The following is a 24,582-nucleotide window of genomic DNA, read 5'->3' as shown; positions in this document are numbered from 1 at the left end:
ATGGAAATCAGTGACAGACTCTGAAAACAGTGAGAGCTCCAGCTGTTCCACCGCCCTTCAGATCCCCGCTAACCTTCCTGCTTTAGGGAAATCGGCACGCCTGGTTGGTGACAGGCTGTGTGGCTCAAATGGGCAGCAGGAGGCTGCAAGATAAAGGTTGGTAGTTTGAGACCTTGGTAGTTCTAGATCAGACGATGGGAATACCACCCTACCTCCATTTAAACCGGAAAATCCATGGCAAGGTTGAATTGCAGCCCAAACAATTGATGATTCTGTGTTTCCTGGCTCCACATGGAGTAAGATAGGGACAAACATTGTTCTCTCCATACCCCCGCTGTCAACAGAAAGTGGCCACTGCAGCTCCCTGCACAGCCCTGGGACACAGCTTACAGAAACTCCCCCCCTCATGAATAGTGCTTCCTGTGTGAAAATCTTTACATTTAATACAGTAACGGCTGCAATCCAACCCCTGTCCCCAAGATTAGAAGCTGCAGGATTTTGTGATGAGAACAGTGTTATGAAGTTGAAGACGTGCCCTCCACCTTTAAATGAGAGTGAATGCTGTTCGGAACTGAGCGCTGACAAATACCTGTGATGACCAGCTCGCAGTCTCAGCGTGTACTGGAAAATTGGAAAGATGTAACGGTTGGCTGTGAAACAAGCCAGTTTTGTTTGGTAATTAAGAAACAATTCCAATTTTACCAATCAATTTAAATCATGCCTAGGAATACTAAAATCCAATCGCGCTTCGATTTAGTGTTTAGAAACACTGCAGAACCCGAGGACTTCCATAATGTTGCCCCCACTGACTATTCCCCATGAAAAATGCCCAGGTCCTCAGTTGAGGATTTTTGCTGGGAACCTTTGCTCCTTGGCTTTGAACCGGGCCGCCTGCCCAAGGAAAGCAAACGTGGTATTGCTTTTAGTGGAAGGATCAGAGTCCAGGAACTCCACTGTGACACAGAATGGCCATCAGTCCTGTACACATCTGTGCTTATTTAGAACCCGGTTGGAGAAAAAAAAACAATGTTTCACACAGTAATGAAATGGGATTGTATTCATTTTCACCACTCGAGCATGTATGAGCGAGCAAATTCAAAGCCAGGTTTGTTGATGTGAACAGCAAGCTATAAAACTCTGCTCTGCTCGTGTCAGTCTGAAAGGCTGCCATTGGGAATAAGGGCTGTTCTTGCCGGATTTTGAAGCGGAGAGTTTTTGTGTATGAGGTGACTCCAATCCACAATACAATACAGGAAGCATCCCCGCCAGCAGCTGGTGTTCAGATTCGGCCAGCACTAAAATTTACACAGTTCAACACTTCACCTTTCCGTTTCCAGGAGCTGGTTATTCTCCAGCGTAATTGGCATCATTGAAAAATTAAGAAAATCATGTGAAATTGTTCACAAAATATAGATAAAGATGCTGTCAGGGGGGCACAGTTTGGAATGTAGGGCAAGTCTGAACGTGGGCATGACCTTAAGGAAGTTTCATAAAATGAATACTTAAGTTTTTGTTTTCGGCCATGTGGGGTGAGTTGAAAGCTGGAGAGCATAGGTGTAAGGTGGGACGGGTAAAATATAAAAGGGATTGAGGCACCTTTCCCACACAGAAGGTTGTGCGGGATGGAATCAGCGACCAGAGGAAGTGGAGGAGGCTCGTACACTCAGAAGATTTCAAAGGCAAACGGATGAGTTTCTGGATAGGAAGGGTTTAGTGAGATAGGGGCCAGATGCTGGGAAATGGGAGTTTGTTTAAAATGCATTTCCAGACATTTCGAAGCATAAATGCTGTTCTGGGTGCAGTCCGGGGCAATAAGCCATAAACGGTTCCCAGATCCTTCAGCAGAACAATTCCAAACTGCGCTCCCAACATATATTGAACAGGAAATTCGACGTTTCGGGCATAAGCCCTTCATCAGGAATCTAGTTCATGCCCGAAACGTCGAATTTCCTGTTCCTTGGATGCTGCCTGACCTGCTGCGCTTTAACCAGCAACACATTTTCAGCTCTGATCTCCAGCATCGACAGAACTCACTTTTTACTCCCAACATATAGTGGAAACTTAGTGTACCTCCACCTCCCGAAAAACTCTGAAATGAGGGAAAACAAAGAACCGAACATGAACGAGCCATGAAAATTGAAGATTCCCAAACACAGTTTCGATTACATTAGTTTGCTCGTCCGATCAACAATGTGGCAGTGCTTGCAGCTCACGTTTCCAGGGCAGAAGTGAAGGAAATTAGAGAAATTTAAGACCATATGACATTGCAATTAACTGGAATTATTTTTCCATTCTCTAGAACACCAAATAATGATAACTAAAGTCACTGCAGGATTTTGTTTCACACCAGCGATGAAATCCCAATCTCCGTTCGGTTTCAGTGGAAATAGTGAAAAACACAACTTGGCCGGAACATGATGCAGCAGTGGAACCGCTTGAGGTCCGGGCTTTCCGTGTGGGAGGCGAATGTGATCACTCCAGCATGGACACTGGCACATTGGAGAGGGTGCATTCTCTCAAATCGAAGATACATTTGCTATAAGCAAAGTAAGATGGTCGGGTTGGAATTTAAACACTGAACATTAACACTCTGCAGTAAAACCAGCAAAGCACACGAATGGTGAAATTCGCACGTTATAGTGACTCATTCAATCAGCAACAGCAATGAAAGAAATTACACTCTCAGAGGAACCTCTGGACTTGTGATTTCATAGCGTCGCTAGTATTAAGGTGAGCCCCGAGATCTAAGCCAAGTTGGAACTGAAACGGAGGAATTGACAGAGAGGCTACAGAATGACATCGCAACCTTTTGGTTTTCTTTAAATCACTGACGAGCAGGAAAATGTAAACGGGAGGGCGAGTGGGAAAGTGAGGCAGTTGCAGCTCTGGTGAATCTCCTTCTTTGTGAGTCACTCAGCAACAAGAGACGTGAAGGTGACTCATGCGGGAGAGCTCTTCACATCGAGAACAAAAAGCACTCAAGGGCAGTTAGCACCTCTTCCGCAGTGGGGGTGGGGTGAGTAGGACCTTCTGTTACTATGTTCAGAAACTGCCTTTTAAATTGACGTGAACAGAAACTGCATTTCTAATAAGCACCATGGAATTTAGCAAAATTTATTGAGTCGCTTCTCGTCGATTCGCACACAGGTTTCCAACTCAGTTGGTATCCATGTGGCTCATGTCCAGGTATGAACATCCCTGCAGCCAATTGCACGGTTAAGGTAAAAGGCAAGGAAAGTGACATCTCGAACTGGCCCCGAGGTCAGAGCATCCTCCCAATGTGATCTGTCGTTCTCGGATTGTAATGCTACCTCCGGTGTTAGGGTGGAGAACATTCTTTGGGACTCTTATCCTGCAAAACAGACACAGTGACTGAAACTATGCTGTACGGTATGATGTGGAACACGGCCTGCTCAGCTTTGTGCATTTTCCCTGTAGTCCGGTGTGTTTCATGTTCCGTGTAAACGTGGAAGTTGTCCTGTTTCGAGCAATGGGTGAAATCATTCAGCAAAGCAAGAATCGAAATTGAAGTAATGTCAAGCAGCTCATGGTGATTTGACCAAATCATAACCGAACATATATTCTCACGCAGTCAAAGATACATTTCTGGTTGAAAAGAGTCTGAGAAGATAGACACAGCTTACCATTGATTTTTGTCTGGATTGATGGGCTTTCATGATCTGCTGCGAAATTGTCATTGTAGCTGGGCACATCCCAGCAGCTGTGCGAGTCGGAGAGGGATCATGGAACCCTTTTCATTTGACTTAGCATGTGTGGTTATGCAGGAGCACAATTCGAAATGCAAGTAAATGCGCTGCCGCGCTGTCTGGTAGTGTGGCCGAGCGGTCTCAGGCGCTGGATCCAAGTTCCAGCCCTGAAAGGGGCGTGGGTTCGAATCCCGCCACTGCCATTTCAGCTGGTCAACTCCACCGCTGCAGCATTGTTAAAATCCCCGCTGCGTTGATATTCCAGGGGAATTAACTGTGGTGAATATTGTGAAGTCTCTCGGCTGTCATGATGGTGCTCGCCTCCCCTGCCGAAAATCGCAAACAGCTCAGCGCTTGGTTTACGTTCCAGGCAAGTTGAGGTTTTACTGGAACCGAATGGAGACTGTTATTTCATCGCTGTTGTGAAACAAAGTCCTGCGCTGAATCGATTCATCGTTATTTGGCTTTCTGGCGAATGGGAAATTCTTTCCACTGAATGTGTTATTGAATTTCTCCCATTTCCTTCATTTCCGTCTTGGAGACACCGGAAGGGAAAGGTAATCTAATCGAGACTGTGATTGGTGAAATTCACTTTTTTATGGCCCATACTTATTATATTCTTTCTTTCTCTCTTTTCAGCATTGTCCGTGAAGTGGTGGTGCACTAAGGCTGCAGTATGTTTGAAAGAGTAGTTTGGAATTGCCCAGTTGTTAGTTGTGAGGTTACTTTATGCCTCATGCCCTCGGACTGTCTCACATTTAGCATTCATGCTTCGCTGTGTCTGAACATGCATTAGGTATGCCAGTTTTGTTTGTGTTCCGTGTTAAATGCTTTCTGCTTGCGATTCGGTCAATACATTACGAGTTAACAGGGGTTCTGAGGTAACTTCCAGCAGCAAAAATCCTCAACTGAGGATCTGGAAAAATTTCACGAAGTATGGTCAGTCACAGCAAAAGTAAGGGAGTCGTTCGTTTCTGCAGTGTTTCACAATACTACCTTTCCCGTGAGCAGTCGAACAGTCTAAATGATTATGCTACAGACTGCGAAGGCAAGCTCCGCTAAAAAGTAATCCTTTCAAACACAACGTTATTGGGGTACACCGCGTGGAAACAGATACTTCGGTGTATCTCATCCATGCTCACCACATATCCAAAATTAAACAAGTCCCGTTCCACAGCATTTGGCCTCCATCCCTCTAAACCCATCCTATCCAGAAACTGATCCGATTACCATTGCAATTTTCTGAGTGCAATAGCCTCCTCCACTTCCTCTGGTAGCTCATTCCATACACGCACAACCTTGTGTGTGGGAAATGTGCCTCAGGTCCTTTGTCAATTTCAGAGCACTCACCTTAAACCTATGCTCCCGAGTTTCCAACTCACCCCAGCTTGGGTAAAACACGTAAATACTCAGTTCAAAACCCTTCCATAAAATCATGTCGCAGCCGTTATGCTGCCGGGAAAGTTGTCCCAGCCTATTCCACCTCACTCTACAGTCCGAACATTGACCACATCCTTGTCTATATTTTGTCACCAATTTCACGTCTGTTTCTTTTTTTTTAACTTTTTCAAGATGTCAATTACCCTGGATAACAACGAGCTGTTGGAAAAAGAAAGGTGAAACGGAGAATGGCTTCAACTTTCAGTGCTGGATGCCACAGAGCCGCAGCGCGGCCGGCGCAGGCTTGTTTCTGTAGTGTAGTGGTCATCACATTCGCCTAACACGCGAAAGGTCCCCAGTTCGAAACTGGGCAGAAACTGCTTTGTTCTTCAATTGCAGCCTTTTACACGGACAAGAACGGAGCTTTCTTGCTTGCTTTCCCATCTGCAAACCTGCCTTCGAAATCGCTCGAACAAATCTGCTCACTTTGTGAAATGTAATGCAATTCCATTAAATTAGTTTGCAAAGCATTGTAAAGGTTTTCTCCAAGCTGGGTCTGATCATATGCCATTCTGTTTCAGAGTGTAGTTACCGCGTTCTGAATCTTCCACAAAAAGCAGTACCGCATTTGCATTCCTTGCGCAGGCGGGCCGGTTCAAAGACAGCGAAGAAGCTGATGAGCTGGTGTCACAGTGCACCGCGGATTCCTCAACTGGTCTGTCTGACAAATGTACCCCAAAGTCGTCTCTGCAAGGCCTCATTTGGAAGCTGTCTGTCGTTATTCAACGTGCGAGAATTGGCAGCAGAGGTGCTGAATCATGGTTTGGATCAGTTCGCACGTTATAGTGACTCATTCAATCAGCAACAGCAATGAAAGAAATTACACTCTCAGAGGAACCTCTGGACTTGTGATTTCATAGCGTCGCTAGTATTAAGGTGAGCCCCGAGATCTAAGCCAAGTTGGAACTGAAACGGAGGAATTGACAGAGAGGCTACAGAATGACATCGCAACCTTTTGGTTTTCTTTAAATCACTGACGAGCAGGAAAATGTAAACGGGAGGGCGAGTGGGAAAGTGAGGCAGTTGCAGCTCTGGTGAATCTCCTTCTTTGTGAGTCACTCAGCAACAAGAGACGTGAAGGTGACTCATGCGGGAGAGCTCTTCACATCGAGAACAAAAAGCACTCAAGGGCAGTTAGCACCTCTTCCGCAGTGGGGGTGGGGTGAGTAGGACCTTCTGTTACTATGTTCAGAAACTGCCTTTTAAATTGACGTGAACAGAAACTGCATTTCTAATAAGCACCATGGAATTTAGCAAAATTTATTGAGTCGCTTCTCGTCGATTCGCACACAGGTTTCCAACTCAGTTGGTATCCATGCGGCTCATGTCCAGGTATGAACATCCCTGCAGCCAATTGCACGGTTAAGGTAAAAGGCAAGGAAAGTGGCATCTCGAACTGGCCCCGAGGTCAGAGCATCCTCCCAATGTGATCTGTCGTTCTCGGATTGTAATGCTACCTCCGGTTTTAGGATGGAGAACATTCTTTGGGACTCTTATTCTGCAAAACAGACACAGTGACTGAAACGATGCTGTACGGTATAATGTGGAACACGGCCTGCTCAGCTTTGTGCATTTTCCCTGTAGTCCGGTGTGTTTCATGTTCCGTGTAAACGTGGAAGTTGTCCTGTTTCGAGCAATGGGTGAAATCATTCAGCAAAGCAAGAATCGAAATTGAAGTAATGTCAAGCAGCTCATGGTGATTTGACCAAATCATAACCGAACATATATTCTCACGCAGTCAAAGATACATTTCTGGTTGAAAAGAGTCTGAGAAGATAGACACAGCTTACCATTGATTTTTGTCTGGATTGATGGGCTTTCATGATCTGCTGCGAAATTGTCATTGTAGCTGGGCACATCCCAGCAGCTGTGCGAGTCGGAGAGGGATCATGGAACCCTTTTCATTTGACTTAGCATGTGTGGTTATGCAGGAGCACAATTCGAAATGCAAGTAAATGCGCTGCCGCGCTGTCTGGTAGTGTGGCCGAGCGGTCTCAGGCGCTGGATCCAAGTTCCAGCCCTGAAAGGGGCGTGGGTTCGAATCCCGCCACTGCCATTTCAGCTGGTCAACTCCACCGCTGCAGCATTGTTAAAATCCCCGCTGCGTTGATATTCCAGGGGAATTAACTGTGGTGAATATTGTGAAGTCTCTCGGCTGTCATGATGGTGCTCGCCTCCCCTGCCGAAAATCGCAAACAGCTCAGCGCTTGGTTTACGTTCCAGGCAAGTTGAGGTTTTACTGGAACCGAATGGAGACTGTTATTTCATCGCTGTTGTGAAACAAAGTCCTGCGCTGAATCGATTCATCGTTATTTGGCTTTCTGGCGAATGGGAAATTCTTTCCACTGAATGTGTTATTGAATTTCTCCCATTTCCTTCATTTCCGTCTTGGAGACACCGGAAGGGAAAGGTAATCTAATCGAGACTGTGATTGGTGAAATTCACTTTTTTATGGCCCATACTTATTATATTCTTTCTTTCTCTCTTTTCAGCATTGTCCGTGAAGTGGTGGTGCACTAAGGCTGCAGTATGTTTGAAAGAGTAGTTTGGAATTGCCCAGTTGTTAGTTGTGAGGTTACTTTATGCCTCATGCCCTCGGACTGTCTCACATTTAGCATTCATGCTTCGCTGTGTCTGAACATGCATTAGGTATGCCAGTTTTGTTTGTGTTCCGTGTTAAATGCTTTCTGCTTGCGATTCGGTCAATACATTACGAGTTAACAGGGGTTCTGAGGTAACTTCCAGCAGCAAAAATCCTCAACTGAGGATCTGGAAAAATTTCACGAAGTATGGTCAGTCACAGCAAAAGTAAGGGAGTCGTTCGTTTCTGCAGTGTTTCACAATACTACCTTTCCCGTGAGCAGTCGAACAGTCTAAATGATTATGCTACAGACTGCGAAGGCAAGCTCCGCTAAAAAGTAATCCTTTCAAACACAACGTTATTGGGGTACACCGCGTGGAAACAGATACTTCGGTGTATCTCATCCATGCTCACCACATATCCAAAATTAAACAAGTCCCGTTCCACAGCATTTGGCCTCCATCCCTCTAAACCCATCCTATCCAGAAACTGATCCGATTACCATTGCAATTTTCTGAGTGCAATAGCCTCCTCCACTTCCTCTGGTAGCTCATTCCATACACGCACAACCTTGTGTGTGGGAAATGTGCCTCAGGTCCTTTGTCAATTTCAGAGCACTCACCTTAAACCTATGCTCCCGAGTTTCCAACTCACCCCAGCTTGGGTAAAACACGTAAATACTCAGTTCAAAACCCTTCCATAAAATCATGTCGCAGCCGTTATGCTGCCGGGAAAGTTGTCCCAGCCTATTCCACCTCACTCTACAGTCCGAACATTGACCACATCCTTGTCTATATTTTGTCACCAATTTCACGTCTGTTTCTTTTTTTTTAACTTTTTCAAGATGTCAATTACCCTGGATAACAACGAGCTGTTGGAAAAAGAAAGGTGAAACGGAGAATGGCTTCAACTTTCAGTGCTGGATGCCACAGAGCCGCAGCGCGGCCGGCGCAGGCTTGTTTCTGTAGTGTAGTGGTCATCACATTCGCCTAACACGCGAAAGGTCCCCAGTTCGAAACTGGGCAGAAACTGCTTTGTTCTTCAATTGCAGCCTTTTACACGGACAAGAACGGAGCTTTCTTGCTTGCTTTCCCATCTGCAAACCTGCCTTCGAAATCGCTCGAACAAATCTGCTCACTTTGTGAAATGTAATGCAATTCCATTAAATTAGTTTGCAAAGCATTGTAAAGGTTTTCTCCAAGCTGGGTCTGATCATATGCCATTCTGTTTCAGAGTGTAGTTACCGCGTTCTGAATCTTCCACAAAAAGCAGTACCGCATTTGCATTCCTTGCGCAGGCGGGCCGGTTCAAAGACAGCGAAGAAGCTGATGAGCTGGTGTCACAGTGCACCGCGGATTCCTCAACTGGTCTGTCTGACAAATGTACCCCAAAGTCGTCTCTGCAAGGCCTCATTTGGAAGCTGTCTGTCGTTATTCAACGTGCGAGAATTGGCAGCAGAGGTGCTGAATCATGGTTTGGATCAGTTCGCACGTTATAGTGACTCATTCAATCAGCAACAGCAATGAAAGAAATTACACTCTCAGAGGAACCTCTGGACTTGTGATTTCATAGCGTCGCTAGTATTAAGGTGAGCCCCGAGATCTAAGCCAAGTTGGAACTGAAACGGAGGAATTGACAGAGAGGCTACAGAATGACATCGCAACCTTTTGGTTTTCTTTAAATCACTGACGAGCAGGAAAATGTAAACGGGAGGGCGAGTGGGAAAGTGAGGCAGTTGCAGCTCTGGTGAATCTCCTTCTTTGTGAGTCACTCAGCAACAAGAGACGTGAAGGTGACTCATGCGGGAGAGCTCTTCACATCGAGAACAAAAAGCACTCAAGGGCAGTTAGCACCTCTTCCGCAGTGGGGGTGGGGTGAGTAGGACCTTCTGTTACTATGTTCAGAAACTGCCTTTTAAATTGACGTGAACAGAAACTGCATTTCTAATAAGCACCATGGAATTTAGCAAAATTTATTGAGTCGCTTCTCGTCGATTCGCACACAGGTTTCCAACTCAGTTGGTATCCATGCGGCTCATGTCCAGGTATGAACATCCCTGCAGCCAATTGCACGGTTAAGGTAAAAGGCAAGGAAAGTGCATCTCGAACTGGCCCCGAGGTCAGAGCATCCTCCCAATGTGATCTGTCGTTCTCGGATTGTAATGCTACCTCCGGTTTTAGGATGGAGAACATTCTTTGGGACTCTTATTCTGCAAAACAGACACAGTGACTGAAACGATGCTGTACGGTATAATGTGGAACACGGCCTGCTCAGCTTTGTGCATTTTCCCTGTAGTCCGGTGTGTTTCATGTTCCGTGTAAACGTGGAAGTTGTCCTGTTTCGAGCAATGGGTGAAATCATTCAGCAAAGCAAGAATCGAAATTGAAGTAATGTCAAGCAGCTCATGGTGATTTGACCAAATCATAACCGAACATATATTCTCACGCAGTCAAAGATACATTTCTGGTTGAAAAGAGTCTGAGAAGATAGACACAGCTTACCATTGATTTTTGTCTGGATTGATGGGCTTTCATGATCTGCTGCGAAATTGTCATTGTAGCTGGGCACATCCCAGCAGCTGTGCGAGTCGGAGAGGGATCATGGAACCCTTTTCATTTGACTTAGCATGTGTGGTTATGCAGGAGCACAATTCGAAATGCAAGTAAATGCGCTGCCGCGCTGTCTGGTAGTGTGGCCGAGCGGTCTCAGGCGCTGGATCCAAGTTCCAGCCCTGAAAGGGGCGTGGGTTCGAATCCCGCCACTGCCATTTCAGCTGGTCAACTCCACCGCTGCAGCATTGTTAAAATCCCCGCGGCGTTGATATTCCAGGGGAATTAACTGTGGTGAATATTGTGAAGTCTCTCTGCTGTCATGATGGTGCTCGCCTCCCCTGCCGAAAATCGCAAACAGCTCAGCGCTTGGTTTACGTTCCAGGCAAGTTGAGTTTTTACTGGAACCGAATGGAGACTGTTATTTCATCGCTGTTGTGAAACAAAGTCCTGCGCTGAATCGATTCATCGTTATTTGGCTTTCTGGCGAATGGGAAATTCTTTCCACTGAATGTGTTATTGAATTTCTCCCATTTCCTTCATTTCCGTCTTGGAGACACCGGAAGGGAAAGGTAATCTAATCGAGACTGTGATTGGTGAAATTCACTTTTTTATGGCCCATACTTATTATATTCTTTCTTTCTCTCTTTTCAGCATTGTCCGTGAAGTGGTGGTGCACTAAGGCTGCAGTATGTTTGAAAGAGTAGTTTGGAATTGCCCAGTTGTTAGTTGTGAGGTTACTTTATGCCTCATGCCCTCGGACTGTCTCACATTTAGCATTCATGCTTCGCTGTGTCTGAACATGCATTAGGTATGCCAGTTTTGTTTGTGTTCCGTGTTAAATGCTTTCTGTTTGCGATTCGCTCAATACATTACGAGTTAACAGGGGTTCTGAGGTAACTTCCAGCAGCAAAAATCCTCAACTGAGGATCTGGAAAAATTTCACGAAGTATGGTCAGTCACAGCAAAAGTAAGGGAGTCGTTCGTTTCTGCAGTGTTTCACAATACTACCTTTCCCGTGAGCAGTCGAACAGTCTAAATGATTGTGCTACAGACTGCGAAGGCAAGCTCCGCTAAAAAGTAATCCTTTCAAACACAACGTTATTGGGGTACACCGCGTGGAAACAGATACTTCGGTGTATCTCATCCATGCTCACCACATATCCAAAATTAAACAAGTCCCGTTCCACAGCATTTGGCCTCCATCCCTCTAAACCCATCCTATCCAGAAACTGATCCGATTACCATTGCAATTTTCTGAGTGCAATAGCCTCCTCCACTTCCTCTGGTAGCTCATTCCATACACGCACAACCTTGTGTGTGGGAAATGTGCCTCAGGTCCTTTGTCAATTTCAGAGCACTCACCTTAAACCTATGCTCCCGAGTTTCCAACTCACCCCAGCTTGGGTAAAACACGTAAATACTCAGTTCAAAACCCTTCCATAAAATCATGTCGCAGCCGTTATGCTGCCGGGAAAGTTGTCCCAGCCTATTCCACCTCACTCTACAGTCCGAACATTGACCACATCCTTGTCTATATTTTGTCACCAATTTCACGTCTGTTTCTTTTTTTTAACTTTTTCAAGATGTCAATTACCCTGGATAACAACGAGCTGTTGGAAAAAGAAAGGTGAAACGGAGAATGGCTTCAACTTTCAGTGCTGGATGCCACAGAGCCGCAGCGCGGCCGGCGCAGGCTTGTTTCTGTAGTGTAGTGGTCATCACATTCGCCTAACACGCGAAAGGTCCCCAGTTCGAAACTGGGCAGAAACTGCTTTGTTCTTCAATTGCAGCCTTTTACACGGACAGAACGGAGCTTTCTTGCTTGCTTTCCCATCTGCAAACCTGCCTTCGAAATCGCTCGAACAAATCTGCTCACTTTGTGAAATGTAATGCAATTCCATTAAATTAGTTTGCAAAGCATTGTAAAGGTTTTCTCCAAGCTGGGTCTGATCATATGCCATTCTGTTTCAGAGTGTAGTTACCGCGTTCTGAATCTTCCACAAAAAGCAGTACCGCATTTGCATTCCTTGCGCAGGCGGGCCGGTTCAAAGACAGCGAAGAAGCTGATGAGCTGGTGTCACAGTGCACCGCGGATTCCTCAACTGGTCTGTCTGACAAATGTACCCCAAAGTCGTCTCTGCAAGGCCTCATTTGGAAGCTGTCTGTCGTTATTCAACGTGCGAGAATTGGCAGCAGAGGTGCTGAATCATGGTTTGGATCAGTTCGCACGTTATAGTGACTCATTCAATCAGCAACAGCAATGAAAGAAATTACACTCTCAGAGGAACCTCTGGACTTGTGATTTCATAGCGTCGCTAGTATTAAGGTGAGCCCCGAGATCTAAGCCAAGTTGGAACTGAAACGGAGGAATTGACAGAGAGGCTACAGAATGACATCGCAACCTTTTGGTTTTCTTTAAATCACTGACGAGCAGGAAAATGTAAACGGGAGGGCGAGTGGGAAAGTGAGGCAGTTGCAGCTCTGGTGAATCTCCTTCTTTGTGAGTCACTCAGCAACAAGAGACGTGAAGGTGACTCATGCGGGAGAGCTCTTCACATCGAGAACAAAAAGCACTCAAGGGCAGTTAGCACCTCTTCCGCAGTGGGGGTGGGGTGAGTAGGACCTTCTGTTACTATGTTCAGAAACTGCCTTTTAAATTGACGTGAACAGAAACTGCATTTCTAATAAGCACCATGGAATTTAGCAAAATTTATTGAGTCGCTTCTCGTCGATTCGCACACAGGTTTCCAACTCAGTTGGTATCCATGCGGCTCATGTCCAGGTATGAACATCCCTGCAGCCAATTGCACGGTTAAGGTAAAAGGCAAGGAAAGTGGCATCTCGAACTGGCCCCGAGGTCAGAGCATCCTCCCAATGTGATCTGTCGTTCTCGGATTGTAATGCTACCTCCGGTTTTAGGATGGAGAACATTCTTTGGGACTCTTATTCTGCAAAACAGACACAGTGACTGAAACGATGCTGTACGGTATAATGTGGAACACGGCCTGCTCAGCTTTGTGCATTTTCCCTGTAGTCCGGTGTGTTTCATGTTCCGTGTAAACGTGGAAGTTGTCCTGTTTCGAGCAATGGGTGAAATCATTCAGCAAAGCAAGAATCGAAATTGAAGTAATGTCAAGCAGCTCATGGTGATTTGACCAAATCATAACCGAACATATATTCTCACGCAGTCAAAGATACATTTCTGGTTGAAAAGAGTCTGAGAAGATAGACACAGCTTACCATTGATTTTTGTCTGGATTGATGGGCTTTCATGATCTGCTGCGAAATTGTCATTGTAGCTGGGCACATCCCAGCAGCTGTGCGAGTCGGAGAGGGATCATGGAACCCTTTTCATTTGACTTAGCATGTGTGGTTATGCAGGAGCACAATTCGAAATGCAAGTAAATGCGCTGCCGCGCTGTCTGGTAGTGTGGCCGAGCGGTCTCAGGCGCTGGATCCAAGTTCCAGCCCTGAAAGGGGCGTGGGTTCGAATCCCGCCACTGCCATTTCAGCTGGTCAACTCCACCGCTGCAGCATTGTTAAAATCCCCGCTGCGTTGATATTCCAGGGGAATTAACTGTGGTGAATATTGTGAAGTCTCTCTGCTGTCATGATGGTGCTCGCCTCCCCTGCCGAAAATCGCAAACAGCTCAGCGCTTGGTTTACGTTCCAGGCAAGTTGAGGTTTTACTGGAACCGAATGGAGACTGTTATTTCATCGCTGTTGTGAAACAAAGTCCTGCGCTGAATCGATTCATCGTTATTTGGCTTTCTGGCGAATGGGAAATTCTTTCCACTGAATGTGTTATTGAATTTCTCCCATTTCCTTCATTTCCGTCTTGGAGACACCGGAAGGGAAAGGTAATCTAATCGAGACTGTGATTGGTGAAATTCACTTTTTTATGGCCCATACTTATTATATTCTTTCTTTCTCTCTTTTCAGCATTGTCCGTGAAGTGGTGGTGCACTAAGGCTGCAGTATGTTTGAAAGAGTAGTTTGGAATTGCCCAGTTGTTAGTTGTGAGGTTACTTTATGCCTCATGCCCTCGGACTGTCTCACATTTAGCATTCATGCTTCGCTGTGTCTGAACATGCATTAGGTATGCCAGTTTTGTTTGTGTTCCGTGTTAAATGCTTTCTGTTTGCGATTCGGTCAATACATTACGAGTTAACAGGGGTTCTGAGGTAACTTCCAGCAGCAAAAATCCTCAACTGAGGATCTGGAAAAATTTCACGAAGTATGGTCAGTCACAGCAAAAGTAAGGGAGTCGTTCGTTTCTGCAGTGTTTCACAATACTACCTTTCCCGTGAGCAGTCGAACAGTCTAAATGATTGTGCTACAGACTGCGAAGGCAAGCTCCGCTAAAAAGTAATCCTTTCAAACACAACGTTATTGGGGTACACCGCGTGGAAACAGATACTTCGGTGTATCTCATCCATGCTCACCACATATCCAAAATTAAACAAGTCCCGTTCCACAGCATTTGGCCTCCATCCCTCTAAACCCATCCTATCCAGAAACTGATCCGATTACCATTGCAATTTTCTGAGTGCAATAGCCTCCTCCACTTCCTCTGGTAGCTCATTCCATACACGCACAACCTTGTGTGTGGGAAATGTGCCTCAGGTCCTTTGTCAATTTCAGAGCACTCACCTTAAACCTATGCTCCCGAGTTTCCAACTCACCCCAGCTTGGGTAAAACACGTAAATACTCAGTTCAAAACCCTTCCATAAAATCATGTCGCAGCCGTTATGCTGCCGGGAAAGTTGTCCCAGCCTATTCCACCTCACTCTACAGTCCGAACATTGACCACATCCTTGTCTATATTTTGTCACCAATTTCACGTCTGTTTCTTTTTTTTTAACTTTTTCAAGATGTCAATTACCCTGGATAACAACGAGCTGTTGGAAAAAGAAAGGTGAAACGGAGAATGGCTTCAACTTTCAGTGCTGGATGCCACAGAGCCGCAGCGCGGCCGGCGCAGGCTTGTTTCTGTAGTGTAGTGGTCATCACATTCGCCTAACACGCGAAAGGTCCCCAGTTCGAAACTGGGCAGAAACTGCTTTGTTCTTCAATTGCAGCCTTTTACACGGACAGAACGGAGCTTTCTTGCTTGCTTTCCCATCTGCAAACCTGCCTTCGAAATCGCTCGAACAAATCTGCTCACTTTGTGAAATGTAATGCAATTCCATTAAATTAGTTTGCAAAGCATTGTAAAGGTTTTCTCCAAGCTGGGTCTGATCATATGCCATTCTGTTTCAGAGTGTAGTTACCGCGTTCTGAATCTTCCACAAAAAGCAGTACCGCATTTGCATTCCTTGCGCAGGCGGGCCGGTTCAAAGACAGCGAAGAAGCTGATGAGCTGGTGTCACAGTGCACCGCGGATTCCTCAACTGGTCTGTCTGACAAATGTACCCCAAAGTCGTCTCTGCAAGGCCTCATTTGGAAGCTGTCTGTCGTTATTCAACGTGCGAGAATTGGCAGCAGAGGTGCTGAATCATGGTTTGGATCAGTTCGCACGTTATAGTGACTCATTCAATCAGCAACAGCAATGAAAGAAATTACACTCTCAGAGGAACCTCTGGACTTGTGATTTCATAGCGTCGCTAGTATTAAGGTGAGCCCCGAGATCTAAGCCAAGTTGGAACTGAAACGGAGGAATTGACAGAGAGGCTACAGAATGACATCGCAACCTTTTGGTTTTCTTTAAATCACTGACGAGCAGGAAAATGTAAACGGGAGGGCGAGTGGGAAAGTGAGGCAGTTGCAGCTCTGGTGAATCTCCTTCTTTGTGAGTCACTCAGCAACAAGAGACGTGAAGGTGACTCATGCGGGAGAGCTCTTCACATCGAGAACAAAAAGCACTCAAGGGCAGTTAGCACCTCTTCCGCAGTGGGGGTGGGGTGAGTAGGACCTTCTGTTACTATGTTCAGAAACTGCCTTTTAAATTGACGTGAACAGAAACTGCATTTCTAATAAGCACCATGGAATTTAGCAAAATTTATTGAGTCGCTTCTCGTCGATTCGCACACAGGTTTCCAACTCAGTTGGTATCCATGCGGCTCATGTCCAGGTATGAACATCCCTGCAGCCAATTGCACGGTTAAGGTAAAAGGCAAGGAAAGTGGCATCTCGAACTGGCCCCGAGGTCAGAGCATCCTCCCAATGTGATCTGTCGTTCTCGGATTGTAATGCTACCTCCGGTTTTAGGATGGAGAACATTCTTTGGGACTCTTATTCTGCAAAACAGACACAGTGACTGAAACGATGCTGTACGGTATAATGTGGAACACGGCCTGCTCAGCTTTGTGCATTTTCCCTGTAGTCCGGTGTGTTTCATGTTCCGTGTAAACGTGGAAGTTGTCCTGTTTCGAGCAATGGGTGAAATCATTCAGCAAAGCAAGAATCGAAATTGAAGTAATGTCAAGCAGCTCATGGTGATTTGACCAAATCATAACCGAACATATATTCTCACGCAGTCAAAGATACATTTCTGGTTGAAAAGAGTCTGAGAAGATAGACACAGCTTACCATTGATTTTTGTCTGGATTGATGGGCTTTCATGATCTGCTGCGAAATTGTCATTGTAGCTGGGCACATCCCAGCAGCTGTGCGAGTCGGAGAGGGATCATGGAACCCTTTTCATTTGACTTAGCATGTGTGGTTATGCAGGAGCACAATTCGAAATGCAAGTAAATGCGCTGCCGCGCTGTCTGGTAGTGTGGCCGAGCGGTCTCAGGCGCTGGATCCAAGTTCCAGCCCTGAAAGGGGCGTGGGTTCGAATCCCGCCACTGCCATTTCAGCTGGTCAACTCCACCGCTGCAGCATTGTTAAAATCCCCGCTGCGTTGATATTCCAGGGGAATTAACTGTGGTGAATATTGTGAAGTCTCTCTGCTGTCATGATGGTGCTCGCCTCCCCTGCCGAAAATCGCAAACAGCTCAGCGCTTGGTTTACGTTCCAGGCAAGTTGAGGTTTTACTGGAACCGAATGGAGACTGTTATTTCATCGCTGTTGTGAAACAAAGTCCTGCGCTGAATCGATTCATCGTTATTTGGCTTTCTGGCGAATGGGAAATTCTTTCCACTGAATGTGTTATTGAATTTCTCCCATTTCCTTCATTTCCGTCTTGGAGACACCGGAAGGGAAAGGTAATCTAATCGAGACTGTGATTGGTGAAATTCACTTTTTTATGGCCCATACTTATTATATTCTTTCTTTCTCTCTTTTCAGCATTGTCCGTGAAGTGGTGGTGCACTAAGGCTGCAGTATGTTTGAAAGAGTAGTTTGGAATTGCCCAGTTGTTAGTTGTGAGGTTACTTTATGCCTCATGCCCTCGGACTGTCTCACATTTAGCATTCATGCTTCGCTGTGTCTGAACATGCATTAGGTATGCCAGTTTTGTTTGTGTTCCGTGTTAAATGCTTTCTGCTTGCGATTCGGTCAATACATTACGAGTTAACAGGGGTTCTGAGGTAACTTCCAGCAGCAAAAATCCTCAACTGAGGATCTGGAAAAATTTCACGAAGTATGGTCAGTCACAGCAAAAGTAAGGGAGTCGTTCGTTTCTGCAGTGTTTCACAATACTACCTTTCCCGTGAGCAGTCGAACAGTCTAAATGATTGTGCTACAGACTGCGAAGGCAAGCTCCGCTAAAAAGTAATCCTTTCAAACACAACGTTATTGGGGTACACCGCGTGGAAACAGATACTTCGGTGTATCTCATCCATGCTCACCACATATCCAAAATTAAACAAGTCCCGTTCCACAGCATTTGGCCTCCATCCCTCTAAACCCATCCTATCCAGAAACTGATCCGATTACCATTGCAATTTTCTGAGTGCAATAGCCTCCTCCACTTCCTCTGGTAGCTCATTCCATACACGCACAACCTTGTGTGTGGGAAATGTGCCTCAGGTCCTTTGTCAATTTCAGAGCACTCACCTTAAACCTATGCTCCCGAGTTTCCAACTCACCCCAGCTTGGGTAAAACACGTAAATACTCAGTTCAAAACCCTTCCATAAAATCATGTCGCAGCCGTTATGCTGCCGGGAAAGTTGTCCCAGCCTATTCCACCTCACTCTACAGTCCGAAAATTGACCACATCCTTGTCTATATTTTGTCACCAATTTCACGTCTGTTTCTTTTTTTTTAACTTTTTCAAGATGTCAATTACCCTGGATAACAACGAGCTGTTGGAAAAAGAAAGGTGAAACGGAGAATGGCTTCAACTTTCAGTGCTGGATGCCACAGAGCCGCAGCGCGGCCGGCGCAGGCTTGTTTCTGTAGTGTAGTGGTCATCACATTCGCCTAACACGCGAAAGGTCCCCATTTCGAAACTGGGCAGAAACTGCTTTGTTCTTCAATTGCAGCCTTTTACACGGACAAGAACGGAGCTTTCTTGCTTGCTTTCCCATCTGCAAACCTGCCTTCGAAATCGCTCGAACAAATCTGCTCACTTTGTGAAATGTAATGCAATTCCATTAAATTAGTTTGCAAAGCATTGTAAAGGTTTTCTCCAAGCTGGGTCTGATCATATGCCATTCTGTTTCAGAGTGTAGTTACCGCGTTCTGAATCTTCCACAAAAAGCAGTACCGCATTTGCATTCCTTGCGCAGGCGGGCCGGTTCAAAGACAGCGAAGAAGCTGATGAGCTGGTGTCACAGTGCACCGCGGATTCCTCAACTGGTCTGTCTGACAAATGTACCCCAAAGTCGTCTCTGCAAGGCCTCATTTGGAAGCTGTCTGTCGTTATTCAACGTGCGAGAATTGGCAGCAGAGGTGCTGAATCATGGTTTGGATCAGTTCGCACGTTATAGTGACTCATTCAATCAGCAACAGCAATGAAAGAAATTACACTCTCAGAGGAACCTCTGGACTTGTGATTTCATAGCGTCGCTAGTATTAAGGTGAGCCCCGAGATCTAAGCCAAGTTGGAACTGAAACGGAGGAATTGACAGAGAGGCTACAGAATGACATCGCAACCTTTTGGTTTTCTTTAAATCACTGACGAGCAGGAAAATGTAAACGGGAGGGCGAGTGGGAAAGTGAGGCAGTTGCAGCTCTGGTGAATCTCCTTCTTTGTGAGTCACTCAGCAACAAGAGACGTGAAGGTGACTCATGCGGGAGAGCTCTTCACATCGAGAACAAAAAGCACTCAAGGGCAGTTAGCACCTCTTCCGCAGTGGGGGTGGGGTGAGTAGGACCTTCTGTTACTATGTTCAGAAACTGCCTTTTAAATTGACGTGAACAGAAACTGCATTTCTAATAAGCACCATGGAATTTAGCAAAATTTATTGAGTCGCTTCTCGTCGATTCGCACACAGGTTTCCAACTCAGTTGGTATCCATGCGGCTCATGTCCAGGTATGAACATCCCTGCAGCCAATTGCACGGTTAAGGTAAAAGGCAAGGAAAGTGACATCTCGAACTGGCCCCGAGGTCAGAGCATCCTCCCAATGTGATCAGTCGTTCTCGGATTGTAATGCTACCTCCGGTGTTAGGGTGGAGAACATTCTTTGGGACTCTTATCCTGCAAAACAGACACAGTGACTGAAACTATGCTGTACGGTATGATGTGGAACACGGCCTGCTCAGCTTTGTGCATTTTCCCTGTAGTCCGGTGTGTTTCATGTTCCGTGTAAACGTGGAAGTTGTCCTGTTTCGAGCAATGGGTGAAATCATTCAGCAAAGCAAGAATCGAAATTGAAGTAATGTCAAGCAGCTCATGGTGATTTGACCAAATCATAACCGAACATATATTCTCACGCAGTCAAAGATACATTTCTGGTTGAAAAGAGTCTGAGAAGATAGACACAGCTTACCATTGATTTTTGTCTGGATTGATGGGCTTTCATGATCTGCTGCGAAATTGTCATTGTAGCTGGGCACATCCCAGCAGCTGTGCGAGTCGGAGAGGGATCATGGAACCCTTTTCATTTGACTTAGCATGCGTGGTTATGCAGGAGCACAATTCGAAATGCAAGTAAATGCGCTGCCGCGCTGTCTGGTAGTGTGGCCGAGCGGTCTCAGGCGCTGGATCCAAGTTCCAGCCCTGAAAGGAGCGTGGGTTCGAATCCCGCCACTGCCATTTGCGCTGGTCAGCTCCACCGCTGTCGCGTTGTTAAAATGCTGCTTCTATCGCCGCTGCGTTGATGTTCCAGGGGAATTAACTGTGTTGTGGAAACGTGCTGAATACTGTTAAGTCTCTCTGCTGCCATGATGGTGCTCGCCTACCCTGCCGAAAATCGCAAACAGCTCAGCGCTTGGTTTACGTTCCAGGCAAGTTGAGGTTTAACTGGAACCGAATGGAGACTGTTATTTCATCGCTGTTGTGAAGCAAAGTCCTGTGGTGCGTCGACTCGTCGTTGTTTGAATTTCTGGCGAATGGGAAAATCGTTCCGATAAATTTCGATGTCATATTTTATTGAATTTTTCGCATTTCCTTCATTTCCGTCCTGGAGACCTCGGAAGGGAAAGGTAATCTAATCGAGACTGTGATTGATGAAATTCACTTTTTTTTTACCCATACTTATTATATTCTTTCTTTCTCTCTCTTCAGCATTGTCTGGGAAGTGGTGGTGCACTAAGGCTGCAGTCTGTTTGAAAGAGTAGTTTGAAAGACCTCTTTGACATCTTCCGGGTTGGGCGGTAATCACTTTTGACTTCTGTTAATACAGCTGAAAATGCGTTGCTGGAAATGCGCAGCAGGTCAGGCAGCATCCAAGGAGCAGGAGAATCGACGTTTCCGGCATGAGCCCTTCTTCTAGAATCATTCCCGAAACGTCGATTCTCCTGCTCCTTGGATGCTGCCTGACCTGCTTCGCATTTCCAGCAACGCATTTTCAGCTCTGATCTCAGCATCTGCAGTCCTCACTTTTTCATCTTCTGTTAATATACTCAGAAACTGTCTTTTGGATTGACATGAACAGAAACTCCATCTCTCATAAGCACCATTGAATTTAGTAAACTTTCTGAGTCACTTCCCATCGATTTCCCACATTGGTTGCCACCTCAGCTGCCCGCCGTGTGGCTCATGTCCAGGTGTAGACATCTCTGCAGCAAGTTTCACGGTTAAGCTAAAAGACAAGTAAAGTGCCAACTCGGACTGGCACCCAGGTTTGAGCATCCTCCCAATGTGATCTGTCCTTCTCGGATTGTCCTGCTCCCTCCACTTTTCAGGTCGAGATCATTCGTTAGGGCGTTAAATCTGCAAAACAGATGTCGTAACCGTAAGTATGCTGCACCGTCTGATGTGGAACACGGCTTGCACAGTTTTGTGCATTTTCCCTGCAGTCCGGTGTGTTTCATGTTCAGTGTAAACGTGAAAGCTATTGTGTTTCGAGCAACGGGTGCAATCATTTCCCAAGGCAAGTATCGAAATCCCAGCCATGTCACACAGCTCTTGGTTACTTCGTTGTATCAGAATCGAATTTCCATTCTCTCATACGGTCATTATATTTGTGGCTCAAAGGAGTCTCAGAGGAAGGATCAGCTTCCCATTGGTTTTTGTGTGGCTTGAAGGGTTATCATTATCTGCTGAAAAATTGATATTGTAGCTGGGCAGATCCCAGCAGCAGTGCGAGCAGGACAGGGATGTGGGAAGTCTTTCCCTGTGTCTTTGCTGCTGTTGGTTTGCAGGCGCAATATTGATAGTGTAAGAAAATGGCAGACTCCGCTGGTTGGCCTTGTGGCCGAGTGGTCGAAGGCGTTGTGTTGCATTTAAATCGCAAATGAGGGTTGTGTTCGCATTCCACCATTTGTGTGCTTTGCCTGTTTAACTGCAGCGTGTTAATGTTCAGTGTTTAAATTCTAACACGACCAATTTACTTTGCTGATTGTACATGTATCTCCGATTTGAGAGAATGCACCCTCTCCAATGTGCCAGTGTCCATGCTGGAGTGATCACATTCGCCTGCCACACGAAAAGCCCGGACCTCAAGGTGTTCCACTGCTGCATCATGTTCCGGCCAAGTTGTGTTATTCACTATTTCCACTGAAACCGAACGGAGATTGGGATTTCATCGCTGGTGTGAAACAAAATTTTGCAATGACTTTAGTTATCATTATTTGGTGTTCTAGTGAATGGAAAAATAATTCCAGTTAATTGCGATGTCAGATGGTCTTAAATTTCTCTAATTTCCTTCACTTCTGTCCTGGAAACGTGAGCTGCAAGCACTGCCGCATTGTTGATCGGATGAGCAAACTAATGTAATCGAGACTGTCTTTGGGAATCTTCACTTTTCATGGTTCGTTCATGTTCGGTTCTTTGTTTTCCCTCATTTCAGATTATTTTTGGGAGGTGGCGGTGCACTAAGTTTCCAATATATGTTGGGACGCAGTTTGGAATTGTTCTGCTGAAGGATCTGGGAACCGTTTATGGCTGATTGCCCTGGACTTACCCCAGAACAGCATTTATGCCTCGAAATCTCTGGAAATGCATTTTAAACAAGCTCCCATTTCCCAGCATCTGGCCCCTATCCCACTAAACCCTTCCTATCCAGAAACTCATCCGGTTGCCTTTGAAATCTTCTGAGTGTACGAGCCTCCTTCACTTCCTCTGGTCGTTGATTCCATACACGCACAACCTTCTGTGTGGGAAAGCTGCCTCAATCCCTTTTATATTTTACCCGTCTCACCTTACACCTATGCTCTCCAGTTTTCAACTCACCCCACATGGCCGAAAACAAAAACTTAAGTATTCAGTTTACAAACCTTCCTTAAGGTCATGCCCACGTTGAGACTTGCACTACATTCCAAACTGTGCACCCCTGACAACATCCTTATCTACATTTTGTCAGCAATTTCACAAGATTTTTTTAATTTTTCAAAGACGTCAATTAGTCTGGAGAACAACCAGCTCCTGGAAACGGAAAGGTGAAGTGTTGAACTGTGTAAATGTTAGTGCTGGCCGACTCTGAACACCAGCTGCTCGCGGGGATGTTTCCTATACTGTAGTGTGGATTGGAGTCACCTCATACACGAAAACTCCCCGCTTCAAACTCCGGCAAGAACAGCCCTTATTCCCGATGGCAGCCTTTCAGACTGACATGAGCAGAGCAGAGTTTTATAACTTGCTGCTCACATCAACAAAACTGGCTTTGGATTTGCTCGCTCATACATGCTCGAGTGGTGAAAATGAATACAATCCCGTTTCATTACTGTGTGAAACATTGTTACGGTTTTCTCCAACCGGGTTCTGAATATGCACAGATGTGTACAGCACTGATGGCCATTCTGTTTCAGAGTGGGGTTACCGTGCTCTGATCCTTCCACTAAAAACAGTACCACATTTGACTTCCTTGGGCTGGCGGCCCGGTTCAAAGCCAAGGAGCAAAGGTTCCTCAACTGAGGACCTGGGCCTGTTTCATGGGGAATGGTCAATGGGGGCAACATTATGGAAGTCCTCGGTTCTGCAGTGTTTCTAAACACTAGATCGAAGCGCGGTTGGATTTTAGTATTCTGAGGCATAATTTAAATTGATTGGTAAAATTGGAATTGTTTCTTAATTACCAAACAAAACTGACTTGTTTCACAGCCAACCGTTACATCTTTCCAATTTTCCAGTACACGCTGAGACTGCGAGCTGGTCATCACAGGTATTTGTCAGCGCTCAGTTCTGAACAGCATTCACTCTCATTTAAAGGTGGAGGGCACGTCTTCAACTTCATAACACTGTTCTCATCACAAAATCCTGCAGCTTCTAATCTTGGGGACAGGGGTTGGATTGCAGCCGTTACCGTATTAAATGTAAAGACTTTCACACGAGAAGCACCATTCATGAGGGGGTGACGGGGGGGGGGGGGAGGTTTCTGTAAGCTGTGTCCCACGGCTGTGCAGGAAGCTGCAGTGGCCACTGTCTGTTGACAGCGGGGGTATGGAGAGAACAATGTTTGTCCCTGTCTTACTCCGTGTGGGGTCAGGGAACACAGAACCATCAATGATTTGGGCTGTAATTCAACCTTGCCATGGATTTTCCGGTTTAAATGGAGGTAGGGTGGTGTTCCCATCGTCTGATCTAGAACAACCAAGGTTTCAAACTACCAACCGTTATCTTGCAGCCTCCTGCTGCCCATTTGAGTCACACAGCCTGTCACCAACCAGGCGTGCCGATTTCCCTAAAGCAGGAATGTCAGCAGGGACCTGAAGAGCGGTGGAACAACTAGAGCTCTCACTGTTTGCAGAGTCTGTTACCGATTTCCATGCTTTCATCACCGAGAGGTCAGAGAGCTTGAGGGGTCTGCAAACACCCAGAGGGAAAGGAACCATCGCAAATTGGAAGATACCCAGACCCTTCATTGT

The 24,582-nt window shown here is 45.9% G+C and overlaps 5 non-coding genes across 5 annotated transcripts; all 5 read left to right on the top strand.

The window, feature by feature from the left end:
* Positions 1-5,393: 5,393 nt before the first annotated feature.
* trnav-aac (transfer RNA valine (anticodon AAC)) lies at positions 5,394-5,466 on the top strand. The gene has a single exon. It is a non-coding gene; the product is annotated as a tRNA-Val (tRNA).
* A 3,220-nt stretch (positions 5,467-8,686) lies between these two features.
* trnav-aac (transfer RNA valine (anticodon AAC)) lies at positions 8,687-8,759 on the top strand. The gene has a single exon. It is a non-coding gene; the product is annotated as a tRNA-Val (tRNA).
* A 3,218-nt stretch (positions 8,760-11,977) lies between these two features.
* On the top strand, positions 11,978-12,050 carry trnav-aac (transfer RNA valine (anticodon AAC)). The gene has a single exon. It is a non-coding gene; the product is annotated as a tRNA-Val (tRNA).
* Positions 12,051-15,269: 3,219 nt separating this feature from the next.
* trnav-aac (transfer RNA valine (anticodon AAC)) lies at positions 15,270-15,342 on the top strand. Its single transcript has one exon. It is a non-coding gene; the product is annotated as a tRNA-Val (tRNA).
* A 3,219-nt stretch (positions 15,343-18,561) lies between these two features.
* trnav-aac (transfer RNA valine (anticodon AAC)) lies at positions 18,562-18,634 on the top strand. The gene has a single exon. It is a non-coding gene; the product is annotated as a tRNA-Val (tRNA).
* The last annotated feature ends 5,948 nt before the right edge of the window (positions 18,635-24,582 follow it).

This window comes from Hemiscyllium ocellatum, unplaced genomic scaffold (assembly GCF_020745735.1).
Source record: "Hemiscyllium ocellatum isolate sHemOce1 unplaced genomic scaffold, sHemOce1.pat.X.cur. scaffold_452_pat_ctg1, whole genome shotgun sequence".
In the NCBI taxonomy this organism is placed as follows: Eukaryota; Metazoa; Chordata; class Chondrichthyes; order Orectolobiformes; family Hemiscylliidae; genus Hemiscyllium; species Hemiscyllium ocellatum.
This window is presented reverse-complemented; position numbering and strand designations above follow the sequence as displayed.